The 25,133-nt window shown below is 42.0% G+C and overlaps 1 pseudogene; it reads right to left on the bottom strand.

Annotated features, from left to right (window-relative positions):
* Positions 1 to 23,028: 23,028 nt before the first annotated feature.
* Positions 23,029 to 24,476, bottom strand: LOC136676374 (general transcription factor II-I repeat domain-containing protein 2-like; annotated as a pseudogene).
* Between the last annotated feature and the right edge of the window lie 657 nt (positions 24,477 to 25,133).

Genomic DNA, 25,133 nt, shown 5'->3' on the forward strand with positions numbered 1-25,133 from the left:
TTTTGGTTACATAACATCACTACTTAAAACCAACAAATTATCAACGTCTATTGATGTTAGAATGGCAGGTTGAACTGACGTTAAAATTCAGACGTTTATCATACGTTGGGATTTGGTCACCATACCTTACAGTTTAATGTTGGTAATTTACGTCAATTTGACATCAGGATGTGACGTTTGGAAGATGTTGGATTTTGGTTACATAACATCACTACTTAAAACCAACAAATTATCAACGTCTATTGATGTTAGAATGGCAGGTTGAACTGACGTTAAAATTCAGACGTTTATCAGACGTTGGGATTTGGTCACCATACCTTACAGTTTAATGTTGGTAATTTACGTCAATTTGACATCAGGATGTGACGTTTGGAAGATGTTGGATTTTGGGTACATAACATCACTACTTAAAATCAACAAATTATCAACGTCTATTGATGTTAGAATGGCAGGTTGAACTGACGTTAAAATTCAGATTTTTATCAGACGTTGGGATTTGGTCACCATACTTTACAGCTTAATGTTGGTAATTTACGTCAATTTGACATCAGGATGTGACGTTTGGAAGATGTTGGATTTTGGTTACATAACATCACTACTTAAAACCAACAAATTATCAACGTCTATTGATGTTAGAATGGCAAGTTGAACTGATGTTAAAATTCAGACGTTTATCAGACGTTGGGATTTGGTCACCGTACCTTACAGCTTAATGTTGGTAATTTAGGTCAATTGGACATCAGGATGTGACGTTTGGAAGATGTTGGATTTTGGTTACATAACATCACTACTTAAAACCAACAAATTATCAACGTCTATTGATGTTAGAATGGCAAGTTGAACTGATGTTAAAATTCAGACGTTTATCAGACGTTGGGATTTGGTCACCGTACCTTACAGCTTAATGTTGGTAATTTAGGTCAATTGGACATCAGGATGTGACGTTTGGAAGATGTTGGATTTTGGTTACATAACATCACTACTTAAAACCAACAAATTATCAACGTCTATTGATGTTAAAATGGCAGGTTGAACTGACGTTAAAATTCAGACGTTTATCAGACGTTGGGATTTGGTCACCGTACCTTACAGCTTAATGTTGGTAATTTATGTAAATTTGACATCAGGATGTGACGTTTGGAAGATGTTGGATTTTGGTTACATAACATCACTACTTAAAACCAACAAATTATCAACGTCTATTGATGTTAAAATGGCAGGTTGAACTGACGTTAAAATTCAGACGTTTATCAGACGTTGGGATTTGGTCACCATACCTTACAGCTTAATGTTGGTAATTTATGTAAATTTGACATCAGGATGTGACGTTTGGAAGATGTTGGATTTTGGTTACATAACATCACTACTTAAAACCAACAAATTATCAACGTCTATTGATGTTAGAACGGCAGGTTGAACTGACGTTAAAATTCAGATGTTTATCAGACGTTGGGATTTGGTCACCATACCTTACAGCTTAATGTTGGTAATTTACGTCAATTTAACATCAGGATGTGACGTTTGGAAGATGTTGGATTTTGGTTACATAACATCACTACTTAAAACCAACAAATTATCAACGTCTATTGATGTTAGAATGGCAGGTTGAACTGACGTTAAAATCCAGACGTTTATCAGACGTTGGGATTTGGTCACCATACCTTACAGCTTAATGTTGGTAATTTACGTCAATTTGACATCAAGATGTGAGTTTGGAAGATGTTGGATTTTGGTTACATAACATCACTACTTAAAACCAACAAATTATCAACGTCTATTGATGTTAGAATGGCAGGTTGAACTGACGTTAAAATTCAGACGTTGGGATTTGGTCACCATACCTTACAGTTTAATGTTGGTAATTTACGTCAATTTGACATCAGGATGTGACGTTTGGAAGATGTTGGATTTTGGTTACATAACATCACTACTTAAAACCAACAAATTATCAACGTCTATTGATGTTAGAATGGCAGGTTGAACTGACGTTAAAATCCAGACGTTTATCAGACGTTGGGATTTGGTCACCATACCTTACAGCTTAATGTTGGTAATTTACGTCAATTTGACATCAGGATGTGACGTTCGGAAGATGTTGGATTTTGGGTACATAACATCACTACTTAAAATCAACAAATTATCAACGTCTATTGATGTTAGAATGGCAGGTTGAACTGACGTTAAAATTCAGATTTTTATCAGACGTTGGGATTTGGTCACCATACTTTACAGCTTAATGATGGTAATTTACGTCAATTTAACATCAGGATGTGACGTTTGGAAGATGTTGGATTTTGGTTACATAACATCACTACTTAAAACCAACAAATTATCAACGTCTATTGATGTTAGAATGGCAGGTTGAACTGACGTTAAAATCCAGACGTTTATCAGACGTTGGGATTTGGTCACCATACCTTACAGCTTAATGTTGGTAATTTACGTCAATTTGACATCAAGATGTGAGTTTGGAAGATGTTGGATTTTGGTTACTTAACATCACTACTTAAAACCAACAAATTATCAACGTCTATTGATGTTAGAATGGCAGGTTGAACTGACGTTAAAATTCAGACGTTGGGATTTGGTCACCATACCTTACAGTTTAATGTTGGTAATTTACGTCAATTTGACATCAGGATGTGACGTTTGGAAGATGTTGGATTTTGGTTACATAACATCACTACTTAAAACCAACAAATTATCAACGTCTATTGATGTTAGAATGGCAGGTTGAACTGACGTTAAAATCCAGACGTTTATCAGACGTTGGGATTTGGTCACCATACCTTACAGTTTAATGTTGGTAATTTACGTCAATTTGACATCAGGATGTGACGTTTGGAAGATGTTGGATTTTGGTTACATAACATCACTACTTAAAACCAACAAATTATCAACGTCTATTGATGTTAGAATGGCAGGTTGAACTGACGTTAAAATCCAGACGTTTATCAGACGTTGGGATTTGGTCACCATACCTTACAGTTTAATGTTGGTAATTTACGTCAATTTGACATCAGGATGTGACGTTTGGAAGATGTTGGATTTTGGTTACATAACATCACTACTTAAAACCAACAAATTATCAACGTCTATTGATGTTAGAATGGCAGGTTGAACTGATGTTAAAATTCAGACGTTTATCAGACGTTGGGATTTGGTCACCATACCTTACAGTTTAATGTTGGTAATTTACGTCAATTTGACATCAGGATGTGACGTTTGGAAGATGTTGGATTTTGGTTACATAACATCACTACTTAAAACCAACAAATTATCAACGTCTATTGATGTTAGAATGGCAGGTTGAACTGACGTTAAAATTCAGACGTTTATCAGACGTTGGGATTTGGTCACCATACCTTACAGTTTAATGTTGGTAATTTACGTCAATTTGACATCAGGATGTGACGTTTGGAAGATGTTGGATTTTGGTTACATAACATCACTACTTAAAACCAACAAATTATCAACGTCTATTGATGTTAGAATGGCAGGTTGAACTGACGTTAAAATCCAGACGTTTATCAGACGTTGGGATTTGGTCACCATACCTTACAGCTTAATGTTGGTAATTTACGTCAATTTGACATCAGGATGTGACGTTCGGAAGATGTTGGATTTTGGGTACATAACATCACTACTTAAAATCAACAAATTATCAACGTCTATTGATGTTAGAATGGCAAGTTGAACTGATGTTAAAATTCAGACGTTTATCAGACGTTGGGATTTGGTCACCGTACCTTACAGCTTAATGTTGGTAATTTAGGTCAATTGGACATCAGGATGTGACGTTTGGAAGATGTTGGATTTTGGTTACATAACATCACTACTTAAAACCAACAAATTATCAACGTCTATTGATGTTAGAATGGCAGGTTGAACTGACGTTAAAATCCAGACGTTTATCAGACGTTGGGATTTGGTCACCATACCTTACAGCTTAATGTTGATAATTTACGTCAATTTGACATCAGGATGTGATGTTTGGAAGATGTTGGATTTTGGGTACATAACATCACTACTTAAAATCAACAAATTATCAACGTCTATTGATGTTAGGATGGCAGGTTGAACTGACGTTAAAATTCAGATTTTTATCAGACGTTGGGATTTGGTCACCATACCTTACAGCTTAATGTTGGTAATTTACGTCAATTTGACATCAGGATGTGACGTTTGGAAGATGTTGGATTTTGGTTGCATAACATCACTACTTAAAACCAACAAATTATCAACGTCTATTGATGTTAGAATGGCATGTTGAACTGACGTTAAAATCCAGACGTTTATCAGACGTTGGGATTTGGTCACCATACCTTACAGCTTAATGTTGGTAATTTACGTCAATTTGACATCAGGATTTGACGTTTGGAAGATGTTGGATTTTGGTTGCATAACATCACTACTTAAAACCAACAAATTATCAACGTCTATTGATGTTAGAATGGCAGGTTGAACTGACGTTAAAATTCAGACGTTTATCAAACGTTGGGATTTGGTCACCATACCTTACAACTAAATGTTGGTAATTTACGTCTATTTGACATGAGGATATGACGTTTATTAGACGTTGGATTGTGGTTACATAATATCATGACTTAAAACTAACAAAATATCAGTGTCATATGTCGTCAGTTTCTTACGTCAGTTTAACATCGGTATTAGACGTTACCCTGACGTAAAATTTTGGTCATCCGACGTCACGACCAACATTCAACCACATATCAACGTCTTTTGACGTTGGTGGCCAGCTGGGTTACTGCATTTAAAATTTCTCTGGTGCACTCTTGTGGATGACTTGTGTAAGTGCAAGTTAATTAAAAGCAGTTATCTTTCATATAATATACTAAATTTGCATGTAAATTGTAAAGTTATTTTTGTTGTACTGCTTCAATCCTTTACTCATTCTTCCATAAGTCGAAGTAACCAATTACTGATTATAAAATCTGTATTGGTTGAGGTGAAATAAAATGAAAACAGCAGTAATTAAACATTAATTAGTATTAAATCTGACACCCAACCCAGTCACCAAGCATCAGTGGTAAGACCCCTGACTGAGGTGTATTTGTAATTAGCAAGCTCAACAGGAGGCACAGTGTCAGAATATACAGCCATGAATATCCACAGCGCTGAGCCTTTTCACATGGCAAATATGATGTCACAATTAATGGCCCTCCATTTAATGGAGAAACCTAAAGGTGAGGCTTTAATAAAGGTAGCCAGCCAAATGGCTACACTAGCAATAGAAAAACTCAAACACACTGTCCAGGACATAGAATTAGAAGCAGTGAAAACACAAATGATGAGCCCAAAAATGGAGAACATCAGAAATACTCACAAAGAGCCTGATCATTTAATGGCACTGCATGCAAAAACAACAGCAGAACTTGCTGCAGTCAAAGATGAACTCCAATTGTCTCAGCACCTGCAGTCAGAGACTGAAAGCAAGCTAAACATTGCTAAAGCAGAGCTAGAGAAGGTACGCTCACATCTATTTAGCAACCAATAGAGAAGTCCAAAGGTATCCCTGAGTCACCTTTCCCAGCACCAACAGCCCCTACACCAGCTCCACCACTGGAGACTAACAGAGTCCTCCCAAGCACAGCCGAACATAGGTTCTCTCAGTTTAGCTATGTGCCACCAGCACATTACCAGACTCCCTCCTATAGGGACCTGGACAGAATCGCGCACCACATAACGTGCTTCGACCTAAAGCCAGATGGCTCAAATGAAATCTATTCGTACCTAAGAGATATAGATTTCTTTTTGCAAAGGTTCCCCGGAGCCACAGTAGATGACAGAATCACAGTAGATGCCACAAAATTTTAGCCATTATACTCTGTCTTCCCCTATGGAGCTAGAGGAAGCCTCTAGGGCTGAATCATGGTATCCAAAGCCCGTTCCATCTCACAGGCTTACAGAAAATCAGGAGAATAATAAACCCTTACAATCTAATAGGAGTTCTCCTCACTCCAGTCCTCACTGGTCAGGTGAAACCCAACAATACTCAAACCCCTGTGTTAATCAGTTAATGTCAGGGCACCCTCAGAATAAATTCCCAGCCAGTAGGCATGAGAGTTCAGCACCCAAGGGAAATATGTTGGACCACGGATGTCCCCAAAACTCTCTCACACACGACAAAACCCTAGACAAAAGCCCTTGTCCTAACTCGACTAACGAGAACAGGGATGAGAACTGGCACCAGTGCGAAAGCTCAGATGATGCGAATGTGTCTGAAGTATCTGGAATTAGCACAGAAATTCCAGGAACTGCTGAACAGGTGTTTTCGCACCTGTGTAAAGAGGAACGTCAGACAGCTGACCTCTTCTCAGACACCTCAGGTGAAACTGAGCATGTCCCAAGGACACCTGCAATTCAGACTTGATAATAATATATAATAAATTGGCTCCTGGCCAATGATTCTGGGGACCATGCAATTGTTGTTCTGCTGGATCTAACTGCGGCTTTTGAAACAGTGGATCACAACATTTTAGTTTCCCACTTGCAGCATCTAGTCAGCATTTGTGGTAGTGGTTTGGAATGGTATAGGTCCTATCTGATGGACAGAATTTTGTGTGTGAGTTTTGCTGGCTCAGAATCCTCCTCAGCTCCCCTATCATATGGAGTTCCACAGGGCTCAATCTTAGGACCCCTCCTTTTCTCACTTTATCTGCTCCCATTGGGCTCTATCTTGAGAAAACATGGCATTGCATTCCACTGTTACGCTGACGACAGCCAGATATATGTCCCTTTAAAGAAGAAAGATGCTTTCTCGATTAAACCACCGTTGTTATGTCTCAATGACATTAAAGATTGGATGGCTTTAATTTTTTTACATTTTAACGAAAACAAAACAGAAGTGATGGTGTTTGATCCCAGTGGTCCCTGTGAAGCTCCTCCAGTTGATTTGGGCCCCTTGACTTTGTATGTGAAGTCAACTATCTTAAATTTGGGTTTTAAGATGGACAGTGATTTTAAATTGGACCGTCAAATAGGCACAGTAGTTAAGTCCAGCTTTTTCCACCTGAGGCATCTGGCAAAGGTGAAGCCATTTCTCTCACACGAGCACTTTCAAACAGTAATCCATGCCTTCATCACATCCCGGCTGGACTACTGCAATGCACTGTATTTTGGAGTCAGCCAGTCCTCCCTCAGACGTCCCCAATTGGTACAAAATGCTGCTGCCGACTTTTAACAGGCTCGTGTAAGAGGAAACATATAACTCCCATTCTGGCCTCTCTCCACTGGGTGCCTTTGCATTTTAGAGTGCATTTTAAGATTCTCTTATTTGTTTTTAAATCTTTAAATGGACTCACCCACCTTACCTCACTGAGCTGCTACATCCCCACGTCTCAGCTGATCAGCTGCTCCTGGAGGTGCCGAGGTCAAAACGTAAGCTCAGAGGAGATAGAGCCTTTTCAATTGCTGCGCCAAATCTGTGGAATAGCCTGCCATTACAGATTAGGCAGGCTTCTTCACTTTCGATTTTTAAAACTTATCTTAAAACCCATTTTTATTCCTTGGCTTTCAACCCAGCATGAGACTTTTGTTTTGTTTTATTAGTTTTGTATTTAATTAAGTTATTTATTTTTCCTTATTGGTTATTCTATTTTATTTTATTTTGTTTTATAAACATCTTTTGTACAGCACTTTGTTTTAGCTGTTGGTGTTTGTTAAAGTGCTCTATAAATAAATTTGAGTATGAGTTTGAGTAATTACACACGTGCTCCATTTGGGGCGCTGTTCTACATCCTGCCCCTTTAGAGCTGTGTGAACTATGACCTCATTTGTGAGAGCTGCTGTTGTTGTTGTTGTGATTGTGGGAATCACTGAAGAATGACCATTTGTCCGGCTTTTCCAGCTCCACGAGCTTCTGCAGCTGCTGCAATTCCTCCTCGAGCTCTGGCTCTTCCTCCTCGTGCCGTGGCCATCCAACCTCTTAGTCCTCCCCTTCCTCTTCCTCCTCCTCTAATTTCTCCTCAGAGAAACTTTGAGGAACTCAACGAGAACATTAACAAACTTAAACCGATAAAAGAATGAGGGCCTGACGGCATACTCCACAAAATGATCAAAAGTTCAAGTTCTAAATTCCAGCGGACTATTCTGAAGTTATTTAACCTGGTTCTGAGTGTGGGTTACTTCCCTGAGATCTGGAACTGTGGACTGATGACACCCATCTTTAAAAATGGAAATAAATTTGACCTGAATAATTACGGAGGCATCTGTGTGGACAGTACCCTGGGGAAGTTGATGTGTAGCGTCTTAAATTCCAGACTTTTATCCCTAAAAACCCTATCTATATGCTATTTTGCTATTCTGTTTTTTTTCAGTGCCTCTTTCAGTTGCATTTAAACAATAATTATGTGACATAGCCATATTCAATATGTTGTTTTATTTTCTAAAGACTCTTTGCTACTCAAATATGTAATCACTTGAGGTTTTCATGCTGACCGATAAATCAATTTTCTATACATTTGTCATGTTTTGACCAAAATTTTACGTAGCGCCTGCTTTTTTATTTCATATTTCTCAATGTATAGCCTTGAAATCATACTCCCACATCAGATATCTTGACACAGATTGTTAGTGTGAGGTGTCTGTTAGTTGAAAACATAAGATTTTTTTATGCTAATTTATTACATCTCATATTACTGTGACAAAATAAATTTGTAGCATCAGATGGACATATTTTTCTTCATATTCTAAGCTCTGGGATGTATGACTGATAATGCTCTGACAGTCACAGCAGGCCCAGACTTTCAGGAATATAGTTCCAAGCAAATATGGACAATATCTCAACAAATCAAAAATATATTTGGTACTTTGGCAGTTTTCGCACCTGCTGATAATAATTACAATGATTATTATTATTATAATCTTTTAAAAATATGATGAAATAATACTTGTTTATTTAGAATACACACAATAAAGAATTATTTAAGCTTTTTAGTTTATATTTGTTGATCTAATGCAGTATTATTTCATGTGAAACCTACAAAAAACTTTGAAAAACTATAAATAAATAATAGGAATATGTTTTTGCTGATGACTCATATTTTTCTGCCCAGAGACAGCTTGGTTGACGTTATGTGAGTCAAAATTAAACTGAAAGTAAACAACGTCTTTCTTGTCCCTTTTGCAGCGTCTTCATTTATATGATTATAGTGAATATCATTAGAATCTTTCATGACAAGAACATAACACAAATTTTGAAGGAGCGCCTTGATTTTTAGGTGGTTTTTCACACTGGATTACTTCCAGGGGCTTCACAGCACCGCGATGGGTGCGCTATTTTTAGAAACGGTAGGATCTGCGCTTTCTAACGGTATACGGAGCTCACAGACGCATTCAGACATTCAAGACTTACAAAGCTGATTATATAAGTTGTGTTTTTAAACGTCCTTATGAAGAACAGTGTCTTGAGTTAAAGTCGAACTGGATTTTTACCAAATCACTGCACCACTGAATCACATTTATACCCTACACACACTGATTGATAAATATGTTATCCAAAATAAAAACTTCATTTTTCTATTTGTTCAATTGATTTCCAAAAGGCATTTGATTCAATTTAGTACCGAGGATTATTTTATATAAATGAATTGGCCATGATTCTGCAGCACCCGGTCTTACTGACCATGACTCAGAGATCAAATTCATGCTTTACCTTGTTAGCATGACTATAAAATTGGAGATAATAAGGCACCAATAAGGGAATGTTTGGGTTAAAGGAATGAGACATGTTGATGGTGTACGTGACTGAGGTCCTATATATATGATTTGATTTTGTACAATAAACTTGAGAGATAAGAGAAAAACTTTGACTGTGTGTCTTAGAATGCTTTGAGCATTGATCTTTCAATCTTCCTTCCTGGTTATATGTAGATTCATTTTAAATTTGCCGTAACAATTTGCGGGCTCGTTGTCCAGGATATCACGTGTGTCTGGTGTCTTCCGAGGGGGGGGGGGGGGGGCGGATTGAAAAGAGCAAATCCAGCCATCCACCAGAAGCCTCCAGAGTGGGGAGATGGCCCCATTTCGGGTCCACCGGCACCGCTGATATTGAACTTGGCACGGGACACCGATTCAACCGCGGTAAGGTGTTGATGATTTTATGTTTTCAGAGCTGACGAGCTCCTAGGGCAGGACATTCTATTGAGTAAGGTGCCTTTAGAAAGAGTCCGCTAGAGAGGAACATACAGGTGACGTCAGGTTTGTTTCTATGGGAGAAGCAAGAGCATTTTCTATGGGAGAAACAGAAAAAAAAGAGTTTTATCAACCTGGGGTTGGTATATATATATATATATATATATATATATATATATATATATATATATATATATATATATATATATATATATATATATATAAGGGTTTTTTCTTTCAATTTTGATTAATTAATTCCACCCCCTCCTGAGTACGGTCTATATCCGAAGATCAGCTAGGACCTGGACGTGAATCCACATCGCCCAGCGCAGGCCTCAGCACCACCTTCTCCTCTGCATTCAACTGCACTCCCTCCACCCTCCGTGACACAACCAACCGCTCAACAACAGCTGAGACTCCGCCAAGCGAACCTCCCATCCAGGCAGTGTGAGAGATAAGGGCAAAGGAGGACGAGACTGAGGAGGAAGCAGAGCCACTGTTCCCAGGCTCTCCCCCTCCAGACACGCTTGAGAGCATGACAGAGCCAAGCATAAAGCCCAAAGCCAAGAAAAGGGAGGTTGCACCACTAAGCATGAAACTCCGCTCCAGGGACAATGACGAAGGAGACGAGATTCCCCGATGTCACAGATGGGGGAGAGGAATTCTGCAAACGCTTAAAACAATTCTGTGAGACTTACTGTCCGAGCCTGCACGAGCTGGGAAGAGTGCTGGCTGTCCGGATAGGAGTTGACTGGACAAAAGTGCAAGGAGATCTCATGACTGGAGTGTACATTCAACCCAACAAGACAGAGTTGGGTCAGGTGTATCTCACCAAATTTGATGCATTGTGTGAACGCATCAAGGGGAGGTATCCGTGCCAAAAATTGCAAACAACAAACAGGCAAATCCGCGCAGTCCTTCCTTTCCCGCCTCCTGGAAGTGATAAGGAAACACGGAGGCGGTGGACCACCAACGTAGGACTGGGAGACTGCGGACATAACAGCCTGGGAAAGCCAGCTAAAATATCACTTTGTGTGCGGGTTATGCTCAGATCTACGCGCCTGTGTTGAAACCAACTGTTTAGATGTGGACGTGGGCCGATTGAAAGAGGTGGAAAAGTATGCAGCACATGCAGAAAAACTCCTGAATGCCAAGAAAGAAAAACAACAAGAAAAGGAGGAGCGCAAACTGGTTGATGCACAGCTGGCATTGTGGAAGCAGGCAACGGACCACGATCAAAGGTGAGGGATGGCGCGGAGGCCGAGGCAGGGGACGAGGATGCGGAAGAGGCCATGGCAGCACTGGCAGAAGCGCAGGGTGTTTTGTCTGTGGAAGCCCTGATCACTTCATAAAGGACTGTCCCAACAGACATGAAGACCAGAGACAAGGGCCCCAAGCAATGGAGCCTTCCGACTGAGAGGAGGCCTTGGGGGTGGAGGAGCTGGATGGGGATGGAGTGCCTGGACGAACACCAGAATAGATAAGTGAACAATTTTTATTATTAACACAAACTGATTCTTATGTTGCCATGCTTAGAATAAAGATGACAGTAGCAAGGATCGAATGTAGCTTTTAGTAGATTCATGAGCAACCACTTTTGAGCTTCATGTTTTTTCAATTAGACCTCAGCATAAGGGGTGTCTGGCCAAAGTTACAGATGTAGTAACGGAGTCTTTAGGATGCTCCGTGCAGACAGAGAAAAAACAAATGCATTTTTGTTTTCTAAGTTTCGCCCAATTAATCTCCTGGGTAGGGATTTAGGGATTTAATGTGTAAATTGAGTATTTAATATATACTGAGTCTATGTGGGCATCGAGGTCTGTGTGGAGGATACAGTGGTGTATGTCATGGTGAAGCAGGCACGTGGCTTGCTGTTATATTATGAGTGGAAGCTGGGAAAGCTTGGCTTTATCAGCAGATTTAATGACCACTGTTAAGTCTAAATTTCTGCAATCCACTGACCTCCTTACAGACTGGGTCCATGTCATGTCAGTAGAGGACCTTCATCGCACTGTGCACATGCATGAAGGGCCTGATTAAGATTTTCATAAAGGAATTTGATGGGTTATAAGTGAAAAGCTAATGCTTGTTTATCTCTAGTGGGAAATTTGTCACTCCTTGGCTCAGATTATCCTCTCACCCTCACAAAAGCAATTGCATAAACTGTTTGTTTGTCAAAAGAGAAGTATATTTTTGCATTCCGAGCCTCATATATCACTGTCTAAACATTTTGAGGATGGGTGGAGAGATCTGGGTCCATGGTAGTGCAAGTGCACCTCCTTGAATGATTGGCGGGATCATGGAGGAGGTGTGAAAAAAAAGGGTGAAAAATTCTGAAATGTTCTACATCTAATACACAGCTGTGGTTTCTGTTTTCTCAATTTACATGAATACACACAAACCAGAGCTGTGTATGGGTTTCGGTACCTCCTGAGGAACTAGCTGCAGTCCAAGACTGCTGATATGCAAAGTGCAAATAAAGTTGGGGATGATATGCGCCCAACCTGTAGTAGTTAATCCTAAAAGGGACTATCAACCGAAAAAGCCGCTCAAGCGCATCACTATACCTGTTAACAGCACTTTTTTGTGATTAATTTAGTGAATGCGTTCTTCAGCATTCTGGTGCACCCAGAAATCCTGTACTGGTTGGCATTTTTATTTAAGGGTGGACATGGACCCGACTGCCTCAGCGTTATGCAGAATCACTGATCATTTTTAATGCAGCCCTTAAGACTGATTTGAGGATTTCTTTTTCCAGGAGGCAGTGCACATTTGTTGGTGTGTTTGTCTGATGCTGAAGCATGTCATGAAGATAATGTTGCATTGTTGTGTTCTCATGGGTTTATTTATAATTAATATTAATATGAACAGGTGCATATTTCTCCAGCAAAACTGGCGATCCTAGCTTTTAGAGATATCATGGTGTTAAAAAAAATTGATGTTGGTTGTTCAACATGAGGTGTTAATGAGTTTTGTTAGAACTGGAAACATGTCATTTGTCAGCTGCATGCTGGTTAATTGTTGCCTTGTTGCTTTAACTGCTGAACGTTACTATTCAGTGTTGCACAATTCTAAAGCCTGCTCCTTACACAGGATGATGGAGAGCCTCATGATTTTTGATAGCCATCTCTCAAGTCTGCTCTTGGAGACCTGTTTTAAAGGATATTCCAGTTCCTAACACTGATTTTAATCTGTTTGTTTATAGGATAGCGTCCCATGACACTTGTGGAAAGAACCAAGTTGGCTGTTGTGTATCTGCATGAGTGTTTGTGTTCTGGCAGGTTGCCAGGGTCATTCTCAGCTCAAGCAGCTGAATCGGTGGGTCTCACAGAAGCATGCAAACTGGCTGAGGGTAAGACTGTACATATTTGGACTGACTCCAAATATGCATATTCCTGTGTAGTATGTTTATATGTAGCGTTTGACCTTATTCGAACTCGTTCTGATTAATGACGTTTTGACTAATGATAATAATTGTTAATATTATGATTGACTTAAATGACAAAAACATTAACAAGTAATTGGAAAGTGAATACTGTCATCGCTACGTGAGTTCTTCAGGATTTTCAGACTCTTAATGAACAAACTCCACACACTGTTATTTCAAGTAATGGAAATATTTTATTAAGAGAAAAGAGAATATTTAATAAACATAGCCCGATCCTAAAAATTCTCACGGGATCAAAGCAGGTCAAACCGGTTCGAATTTAGAGATAGGCTAGGCGATATGACTATATAAAAGATATGTTGCTATGGTTTGATTAAGAGATTATTTTACCAAGAGATTTAATTCAATTTTCAGCTCTGGAAGTGTGTAATTTTAGCTTACTTTTCTGTCGATCTCAACCACTCGATGGGTACAGAGGCACTTTGAGGTTATGGGAGAGAGGAGTCCCGCTTGGTTCCCGCAATCCTTCCGTGGGAGCTTTCAGGCTGGGTCAGCGTGGATTTGGTCAACCGCGAGTCAGGCTGCCTCGGGCGTACTCAGAGCGTGGTGATGCAGATGAAAGGATTTCCTCTGGCTCACTTTCCTGAGTGGGAGGTTCCATCCATATGAAGCTTTGGAACAGAAGTTTGCTTGTCCTTGCAGTCTCCAGAACTAAAAATCGAATTAATAAACTTATACTTATTTTACGATTTTCCCCTATCTCGGCGGTGTTTCTTACTCTGGCCACGAATAAGTTTCACCTGCTTTGATCAGTCGTGAGATTAAACTTGGATGGGCTACAAATATGAACACAAATAAACAAAGAAAAGATTACTGAAAATTGCTCGACGGTACTCTGTAGTTTCTGTATCACACTGCTAACTAGCACAAGGCGTCCCTTGGAGTTGAGTGAGGTCCTCTATAAAGTTCTGTTGGAGAGTAGTTTCGTCGGCGTAAGAAGAAGAGAGCGTCGCACGTGAAGTGAAGAGCGATGTGAGGAGCGTAAGAGTAAGAGTGTAAGCTTGAAAAAGAGCAAGAGAGGGTAGCAGAAGGCTGAACAGGACTCCCTCAGAGCTGGGCAATCCCTTTTTAGATGTGGCACAGTCACACCCATTTGGGAGGTCTCCTTTCTTTGATTGGATCCTGGGTCTGAGGCTCACGTGACTTGTTTCACGTTTCAGTGAGAGAAAAGAGTCCCATATACTGGATACATAGAATAATGATTAAGATAAAATACATACTTGGGGTATAGCATAATGAGTGTGCTGGATTATTTTTATCAAATATCTATGTATATGTATATCTTGGGTATTTTACGATTACATCCCACTTACAATATTATGCTAGAAGTTAGAAACTAATTCGTTTTCTTAATCAGAGACAGAAATTTTCCTTCATGATTGAAACAGTAATACACATCCCTTCATTAGTTAGTAGACATTCACTTGAGAATAACAGAGAGTAACATTCACACATATTGCATAAACATATTTATAAATACTCGATGCGTCCGTTATGGACTTAAAAGGCAGCAGGGCGAAATGTGATTTTGCAAACGTCCACTTGGGGGCACTGTTGGTCCATGCTATTAGTTTGGTTTGAGCCATGTTATGGGAGTTCACTGCTCTCAACTCTGGGGGCCATCTGTCAATTTGCAAATGATAATCAGTGCCTATCTAGGCGCCAATCTAGGCACCCATGGCTATAATTGGGGTCCTTTTTGATCCTGGCCTCCAAACTTTGTTTGATCTTCTTCTGGCCTAAAAGCGTCATAAACTGGGTCTGTTTTCTTTACATTCATGGAGAAGAGGCGAGGAGGGTCATTGGAAAGTGTCCTGGTCAGTCTTTGATGTGCTTGAGTTTGTGTGTGTGTGTGGGGGGGTGGGAGGGGTGCACACACAATTTTGTGGAATGTGGGGTTCTGTCCCAAGAAATCCTTATTGAGAGTGGAGAGTCTTTCATTCAGAACTTTCCATTTCTTTATTCGATCCATACTCCACTACATTCCCCCCTTTTTCAGTTTTATGATCTGGCAGGGAGCATGGAGCTGGAAAGAACTTTTGCTGTGGAGGAAGGTGATATCAGCAAGCATATTCAAACACATTTCCAGAGCTGATGTCTTCCTATCAGTGTATGGGTGCATATGGAGTGTTGATGTTTGCATGCTGAAGGGATTCTAATTACTTAGGGGTAGGTCTTGTTCAAACGCAACCTCGAGAGCTGGTTCTTCGACATGGCCTTTGGCTTCATATCTAAAACTTGGGGGTTCACCTCTCTGGGCTCTCTTATGTCTAACGAATTTAACCATTTTATTAGACCAAGTTTCTAACCTGCTCTGTAGGGCTCGAGTGCATTTGAAATAGAACCAAACTATACCAAAGGTCAAAAGATATCCTAATCCTACCAGTGTAACTAGTAAGGTGTCTGGAGTGGACCATGCATAGGTGACAGGCTGAACTGGCCAGAGGGGTTGAGACGACAGCTCTCTAAGAGTGTTATCAATAGAGGTTAGGTCAATGACTTGGGTTCCCTCATATTCTAGGTGAGTTAGTGTTTTAGTATCTAGCTCGATGGTGTGTTTGGAGAAGAACTCTGAGATTTCTATGTCGCTCTCATATTGGTCAGGGTTCAGGTGATACAGGGCCAGGTCTTCTACATGTAGGATTGCGTTTACGGGGACATCTACCCAGAAAGTCTGGCTAGGAAGGGGTACCCTTTCTGAGGTGTCATGTTGATCATAGGTTAGTAGGGCCTCTCTAAAGGGGGTGTTAACCAACCAACAGTTTACAACAATCTCAGCTTGGGTACTGGTTACCAAATGTCGGGGTGTGATGACCACCGGGCATTGAGTATTACTCATGATAGGCTTAAGGCCACAAATCCCATTTGTGCTGTCACGAATAAAAGGTTTGCTAAGGCACAAGTAGTGGATGTCTTTAGTGAGTGTGTACATAAGCAAGTTGGGTACCAGATATAGGTCAGGGTTATCATCTTGGTATGCTACAAGAGGATATGTCGTCTTTACACGAACATAGGCAGAATCTTGCCAGAAGCCAACGTTGACAACATCTTTCAAATGGTAGATGTTTTCAGGCGCCATTATGGGAAGGTTAATGATGAATGCTAATTCTCTGTCTTGAGGATTGACATAAATTGGGATGGCGCTACCTAAGATATAGGCTAGGTGGGCCTGGAGATCAGTGACTACTTCTCGAGTTGCTGTAGACAAAATCTCTTTTACTAAGGATAGAGGCACCAGATAGGGAGGAATTCTCTCATGCAGAGGAGCTGATTTCTTGTAGCATATCAGACAATATCATATTCACAAGCTGGATGTGGGCAAGGTCAAGTTGCACTACTGAAAGCATAGAGTTAACCGTCTGGAGCGTTTTGTTCAAAGCGACACTGTGAGCATTGAGTACTATGACGGTGCCACGTAGGGTTTGCCCAATTGTTTGCAGGTGTTGCTACTGCTTTTTTAATTGGGTTTTAATGTTTGGAATTTCAGCCTGCAATTCTCCTACTTGATGTTTGACAGTGGCTACATTGACGGCATTGGCGGCGGACGTGCCGAGACTCAGTAGTGATCCCACAGTTGCAGCTGCCATTAGCAATCCGCCTATGAAACGTTTAGACCGTTTGTTAAAACCACTTAGTTCTGATTGCGTTAGGGTAAACTTTTGTAGCTGGTGGAGCATATGAGTTACGTCAGCTTCGGCATGGCTGATAGCTTCCTCAGTTCATCTAGCTCCATTCCAGCCAGTTTGCAAGGTGGTTATCAGTAGGTTTTTACTACACGCTTTGGCGGGATTCAACCGTACGAATACTCTCTGGGTATGGAGGCGGCAATTAGTGATTAGCAGTCCCGGCTGGTCTTTCAGTATTATTCCGGAGTCAGGACCCGGTTCAATCACTTCAGGGAGCACGGCGGTTCCTAGGGAGCCGACGATCAGGAGAATGAGCAGCGGGGCCATCCTACCCGGAGAGATGCTCATGGTTAGATTTAGGTTATTTACGTCGAGTCGTTTTAGACAAGTTTATAAAATTTTTCACTATACCCCCCTTTTGATTAAAATTTTTCTAGGGTAAACACTCTATAATAATTGACTATGAGGGACTAGGGTCTTGCACCCTGAGTGTCCTCAGTCTGGTTAGAAGCTTGTTGCCTGCTGAAGAGTGAGAGGAAAAGGGGAAAAAGGGATAGGAGAACTAAGGTGTGAGTAGAAGGCTGTAGCTGTCTGTTAACCAACACCCTTCTTGCCTTTAGTTCTACAAGTCCCATTCGGGGGTTGTGTGTGGTCTGATTTGGTTGCGGTAGACCCACTTGAGCTCAGTACTGCCCTGAACTTTGTTTATCTTGATCCTGTAAACAACGGGGGACAGTTTGTCTGTGATCTTATAGGGACCGGACCATCGGGGTAGGAATTTGCGGGCCAGATTCCCCCCTGTTTTTCGCGACCTTCCAACAGGTTGGACAAAGATGTAGTACCATACCTTGTCCCCTATTTGGAGTTCGTCGTGGGATGCCTTGTGATCATAGTACGCTTTGCGACCTTCTGCACTTTTTGCCAGTTTCTGCTGGGCAAAGGCGAAAGTGGCTTTGAGGTGTTTCTGCCGATCCTCCATATACTGATGAGTGATGTAGGCTACTGCTATGCTAGCTTCACCTGCCTGATATAACAGATGTAGAGGCAGAGTCCTCTGTCTTCCTGTCATCAACTCAAAGGGTGAGACCCTGACCACATCATGTGGGGTTGCCCGTATGGCCATTATTACAAGGGGTAGCTTGACATCCCAGTCTCGCTGGTTTGCTGCTACGTACATTTTCAGTATGCTAACAACAGTTCGGTTGGCTCACTCTGCCTGACCTGAGCTTTGAGGATGGTAGCTAATGTGAAGGCTGGCTTTTACTCCTAAGAGTTGCCAGAGCTGCTGCATGGCCTCAGCTGTGAAATGTGTCCCTCTGTCAGAGTCGACACGGCTGGGTAGGCCAAACCGTGAGAAGACATGGTACAACAGTAAGCATGCAGTGGTTAGTGCTGTGTCATTCGGTTCGGGAAGGCATTCTACCCATTTAGTGAATGCACACGTGACTGTGAGAAAGTACTTGTTACCTCTTACTGTTCGAGTGAGTGGTCCAACCCAGTCTATCTGGAGGTTTGACCAAGTGAAGGATAACCCTTTCTTTTGCAAGGGGGCTCTAGGAAGAAGATTTGAGGGTTTAAATTGGCAACATACCAGACAGCCTTTAATGTAATCAGCCACATCTTTTACCATGTGGGGCCAATATGCCACCTGCCGGAGCGCATGGTGTGTTGCTTTGACCCCTTTGTGTCCCGCAGATGGGGAGTCATGGGCGTGCATCAGCATCACCCCCCATGGCACTGAGGAACCACGAACGCAGGTGAAGTGTGCGAGTCAGTGGCATGAACAAGCAAGCCTTTGATGACTTGGAGGGACGCTCTGGCGCCGTATAGGTCTTTAAGGCCTGGTATGGTGTCAAGATCTTGGGCTGAGATGGGACATGTAGATGGGTCAGAGACATGGCTAAACATTTTAGAAATAGAAGGGTCTCGAGCTTGGAGAGTAACTAAGTCAGCGTCAGAAAAAGCAGGGTTAATAGAGACAATGGTGGTTTTAGCATTGTCAGGCGACGCCATTGCTACAGTTTGAGACCGTGTAATAGCTAGGACTTCGATGTCGGGCAGGTTTGGATAAAGGGAGGGATCGAATATCCATGATGTGCCAAGCTATCTGCCTGGTCATTGAATTCTTTGTCATCTCCCAGGATTCTGGAGTGACCCCTCACTTTCTTCCAGTAGATCTACAGGTCATGTGTGTCTACCAAGTGTTCACACGCCGCGAAAAGCTCTTTGTGTTTGACTGGCTTTTTGTTTGATGTGGTGTAGTTGTAGGCGCGTATAGTTGGAGTTTTTACGCTTTTCTGGACCGCAGGCTGGATTGTGATGAGAATTCCTGCTATTTCATCATATTGGGAGGACTGAGCACCCAATTTGAAACTTAGGGGTCCGTGAGGCCACCCGTTTATTCTGACAATACCCACCCCTGCCATTAGGGTGTGTTCTCGGCGGAACGAACAACCATCTACATATGCAGTGACAAGGTCTTTGCATGTGTTAGGGTCGAAATAGTGGTGGTTAGCCATGGTAGGTAAGAGGGTTTCTAGAGCCTGTGGCACTTGGGAAGGAATGTCTCCTTCTACATCGCCTGTAGGAAGCAAGGCCTGTGCCTAGGAGGCTCTTGTAGTTTTGTGAGTAACGTACCTCCAAATCAAAGCTTTGGAGAGCCATTAGCCAAGGGGCTACTCGAGCGTTAGTTACTACACCCTCTCGAATTCGTCGGCTGTTCAGGAAAGTGACTGGCTGATGATGAGTTTCAACAATCACCTTCTGACCACCTAGGTAGTTGGAGAAATGTTTGACTGCCCACACTGTTGCTAGTAGTGTTTTTCGCAGTCACTATATTTGTGTTCAGCAGCCAGCATAGTTTTACTAGCATAGGCTATGACACGTTTGTCTCTGTCATGTAATTGATACAGACCGGAGCTGAGACAATGGTCGGAGAACCCTACTTCTAGGTAGAATACTTTGCTACTGTCAGGGTAGGCAAGGCATGGGGCTGTGCACAGTTTCGATTTCAGTGCCTGCATGGCTAGCTCCTCGGCTTCGCTCCAGGTGAATGGAGTATCCTTTTTTAGTAGGTCATAAAGTGGATGAGCTAGATCCGCATAGTTTTCTATGAACTGGTGTGAGTAGTTGCATACTCCTAAGAAACTGCGGAGTTCCCTAAGATTGGTGGGTGCTGCGAGGTCTGTTACCCCTTGCACTCGACTCACTTGTGGTTCAACACCATCAGTGCTTACGAGCAGACCGACGTAATTCACCTTTGTTCTGCACCACTGACATTTGGAGAGTGATATTTTCGCACCTGCTGTTGTGAGCTGGTCAAGAACATGATCAATCTCGTCAATGTGTGCCTGTAGGGAGTGGTTAGGCATGAGTATGTCATCCACATATATGAGGGTGCCTCGCTTGTGGGCATCAGGGCATGCTTTGTTCAAGAAAATGTTGAACTCCGCTGGAGAGTTGGCATACCCAAAGGGGCACCGAGTGAATGTGTACTGTCGGTTTGCGAAGGTGAAAGCTAGCTTGTGTTGGTCTTCTGCTTGAACCGGGATGGTCCAGAAGCCAGAGACTACATCGATGGTGGAAAAGTATTTAGCATTTCGGACAGAGGGAATTTCTTGCTCTAATTGTGTCATCGGCCACCGAGACAAGGGAATCTGTTGATTTAATTTCCGATAGTCGATGTTCAGACGCCATTTACCATTGGGTTTTATGACGGGCCATAATGGTGCAGAGTACGTGCTGTTGCAGGGTCGAATTATGCCCTTTTCCAGCAAGTCATCAATGATTTCTTGTACCGGTTCATAGGATGCCAATGGAATTTTGTATTTGTGGACAACTGTAGGTGGTGCTCCTGGACGAGTGGTAATGCGCACTGAATGAATGTCAGTGAGACCACAGTCCGTTGAATCTTTGGCAAAAGATTTTTGCTATTTAAGAAGCACTTCCCAGAGTTTCTCGCGTTCTTCTTCGCTTTAGAGTGCATCGGCCTCCTTTAGAACTTGTTCGACTTGAACCCTAAATTCAGAGTCAGATAGTTCTTTTGAATTGCGTGAATTTGAAGTGTCTTCTCCCGTTCCGGGGAGAAGAGATGATTCCCAGGAGGATTCCGGGGATGAATCTAAAGAAAGAACCATGACCGCCATTTGATCATCATCAGCGAGATCTATTCTGCAAATGGCGTCTTTACCTATGTCCAGAGCCGAGAAGAGAGCAACAGCTCGTGTCGGATGAGTATAGAACACCTTTGATTCTGGATGATCAAGAAGCAGGGATTCAGGCATTGGTCCTATAATCGGGATTTGCAACTCGAAGTCATGGAATTTCGTACTGACCAACCAACCCAGAGGAGATGAATGAGGAATTGTCAAGGGTTGAGTGGTTTCGTTCCGTACGAACAGATAGGTGGATCTTGCTCGTGTTTCCACCAAAGGTGTGGCTTCGAGGGTGAGACCTAGTTCAAAGAACTGAGGTGACGGTTGGAAGAGCGCATGAGCGTGACTTAAGTGTTGGCCAGGTCGCATGACCAAGCAGATGGGTACATTTGCGGTGTTCGCAGGTACAACAAGTGAACCTTGGTTAGTAACCTGACATACCTTGGGAATAGTTTGTCCTGAGCCTAGGTTGCTGGGATCTGAGGACCAGGTTTCTGTTGAAACATCAGTCAAGGGCCACAGCACACTATTGAGGGTGTCTACGTGGACATCGAGGCGCACCAAGAAGTCACTTCCAACGTAAGCGTCATGTGGCAAGTTAGGGATGACCCAGAAATAATGGGTGAGTACCCTTTTGTTCCACTGGATGGTTAGAGCACAAATTCCATCAGTGGGTGACATTACTTTTGATGTCGGGTCGAGAGGAAAGTGACAAGGACTGCTCACCAAAGGAATATTTGGTTGAGTGAGGCGCAGGGTCTCAAAGAGGGTTTGGCTTATGGCGGACTTGTCAGTCTACAGAGCCAGAACTACATTGTCCAGCATTGTGAGACCATTCATGATGGGAAGGCCGGGAGTGTCTGTTGTGGAAGGCTTAGTGAAAGTGCACAGAAATGTGCTCCACTGTTCTAACATGGCATTAGGGGGCCAGGAAGAGACTGCAGTCTCTGGTGTGGCCACCATGGGCTCAGTTTCCTCTTCCTCAAAGTGAGGGATCTGACTTGGTGGATCTCCTATTGATTCAGGCCGAATTTCGAGGCGGCAACACTGAGCTTCCCGGTGGTGTGGGGTGCAGATGGGCAAAGGCTCATGCACTTGTGCCCAGATTTTTGACCTTTTGAAGTCAATCAGTGGTTCAAAGCGATTAAGGAGATCTTTGCCAGTGAGGAAGGGAATTGTTTCAAGAGGAGACACATGAACTGGATGCACTAAAGCAGGGGTCTCAAACTCAATATTACCCGGGGGCCGCTGGAGGTAGAGTCTGGGTGAGGCTGGGCCGCATCAGGTTTTCCACAAGAAAAGCTCTTACAAAAACAATGTTATCAAATGTCTTTATTTTTATTTTTTAACACAAAATAAGATGAAAAAATAAATAAATTAACAATTCATAAGAAAAAAATAAAATAAAATCAATCAGTAATAAATAAATAAAATGAAAATAATAATAATAATAATAATAATAATAATAATAATAATAATACAGCAGATATAGAACACTGAAGAAACCACATATAGTTGCTGACTAGAGAAATGTAATTATTATTATTCAGATTCAAATGTCTGTATTAACAGTTGTTTAACCTTTAACTTTCTGAACATGAATGGAACATTGAACATAAACAGTTATGAACATGGCTTCTTCTGCCTACTTCTTACTGCTAGAGATCTGGCAGTGCTTCCTCTTGCATAGCCGAGCCACATTTGGCTTAAGGGAGGAGGCAGTTGAGACCCTCAGTAGGGCTTGAAGATGCTCGTCAGTAAGTCTGGACCTGTACTTGGACTTATTGAATTTTAAGGTAGAGAAGAGCTTTTCGCACAAGTATGTGCTCCCAAAAAGACACATGGTCCGCTTGAACATTCGGGAAAGCTCAGGGAAGCTGGGAGGCAATTCTCTCAAAAATTGCCCTAGCTTGTCTGCTTTTCCACTCACCTCCCTGAACTTGGCTCTGAGTTCAGAGTTGCACTGCAGGTCAATGAGCTCCATTTGAAGCACAGGGGGGGCATCTTGCACATCAAAGGAGAAGGGGTCCGCAAAAATTTGAAATGCGGCTCTGTGCGTCTTGAAGTCTGCAAATCTATGATCAAATTCCTCCTGTAGCATCAAAATGGCATCCACATACTTCTTTCTCACCACTGAATGATGTGCCTGCATCCATGAATGCCTCGCATGCTGGGAAATGGCAAAGGTTTGTTTGAGAAAGCTGGGTTTTCCATAACATAAGTTTCGCAGAGAATGCTCTCACGTTGTCATAGGCAGCGCTGACAAGTTGCCCCTGGCCTTGTAACTTCTTGTTCAGTACATTAAGCTCATGTGTAATATCAACAAGAAAAGCTAAGTCCATGAGCCATTTGGGATCACTTAGCACGGGAACAGCAACCCCATCTTTCTCCATGAAGGCTTTCACTTCCGCTCTCAACTCTCTCAATATCTCAAATCTCTTCAATATGTTTCCCCTGCTGAGCCAACGTACCTCGGTGAAGTAGAGCACATCCCCATATTCTGACTCCATTTCCTCTAATAAAGCACGGAACCTTCTGTGCTTTAAGCTCCTGGATCTGATTTGGTTGATGCATTTCACAACTACAGACATCACATTGTCAAACTTCAGGCATTTGCTGCAAAGGGCCTGCTGATGGATAATGCAGTGCAGAGCAATGGCCTCCTCCACACTCTCCTCTTCCAGTTTTTTTTTTTAACAAGTGCCACCAGTCCATTTTTCCTCCCTGTCATTGATGGCGCTCCATCGGTTGTTCATCGGTCTGGCCATGCATTGGAATTACTGTGAGCAACTCCTCTGTGACTTCAAAATTGTCATCAACACCACGAACATAGATTGCGAGCTGGGCAGTGTCGGTGATGTCTGTGGACTCATCAAGAGTGACAGAGTATACACTGAAACATTTTGCTTTCTCACACAGTTGATCATAAACGTCACTTGACAGGTCAGAAATGTGCTCTGCCACGGTGTTGGCAGAAAGGCTGATGTTGCTAAACTGACCTTTCTTTTCTGGACAGACAATACTTGCAGCCTGTAATATGCACTTTTTGACAAATTCACCTTCTATGAATGGCTTTCCTGCTTTAGCAATCATCTCACTAACCACGTAGCTAGCTTCGACTGCTGGATCATTCTCTTTGGTTGCTTTCTTAAAGAAATCTTGTTGCCTCAGTTGACATGTTTTAAGATTAGCAACCCGGTTGGCTCTCTCATCTCCCTGGTATTTTGCATACTCCTCAGCATGTCTAATTGTATAATGACGTTTCAAATTGTACTCTTTGTGCACTGCAACTTTCTCTGTGCAAATAAGACACGTCGGGATGCCCCTGTGCTCAACAAAGAAATATTGCACTTCCCACTTTCCCTGAAATTGTCTATGCTCATCACAAATCTTTCTTTTCACTGCAGGCTTTGAAAAAGACATGTTTGGGGCTGTATAATATATATAATTCCACTTGGTGTCGCTGTCGCGTTGAAGTTTCAGTTTCAGTGTTTAGCCGATGAGTCTTTTCTGCTTCTTTTTCTGTCCCGTTGAGCAGCAACTTCCGGGTTCAGACTGGACGCCGAAGCGCGTGAAGCAGGAGCTGCCACGGGAATTGCACATGCGCCGCGTGCATATAATGACAAATAGAAAATGCACACAAATATGCTTATATTCGCAATAAACCTGGCCAATGTCCCACCTCCGAGAGCAATATACCCAGGGTGCGATTTGTGAAAAAAACAGAGGGGGGGATAATTTTGAGAAACA

The sequence above is a fragment of the Hoplias malabaricus genome, chromosome 2, assembly GCF_029633855.1.
Source record: "Hoplias malabaricus isolate fHopMal1 chromosome 2, fHopMal1.hap1, whole genome shotgun sequence".
NCBI lineage: Eukaryota > Metazoa > Chordata > Actinopteri > Characiformes > Erythrinidae > Hoplias > Hoplias malabaricus.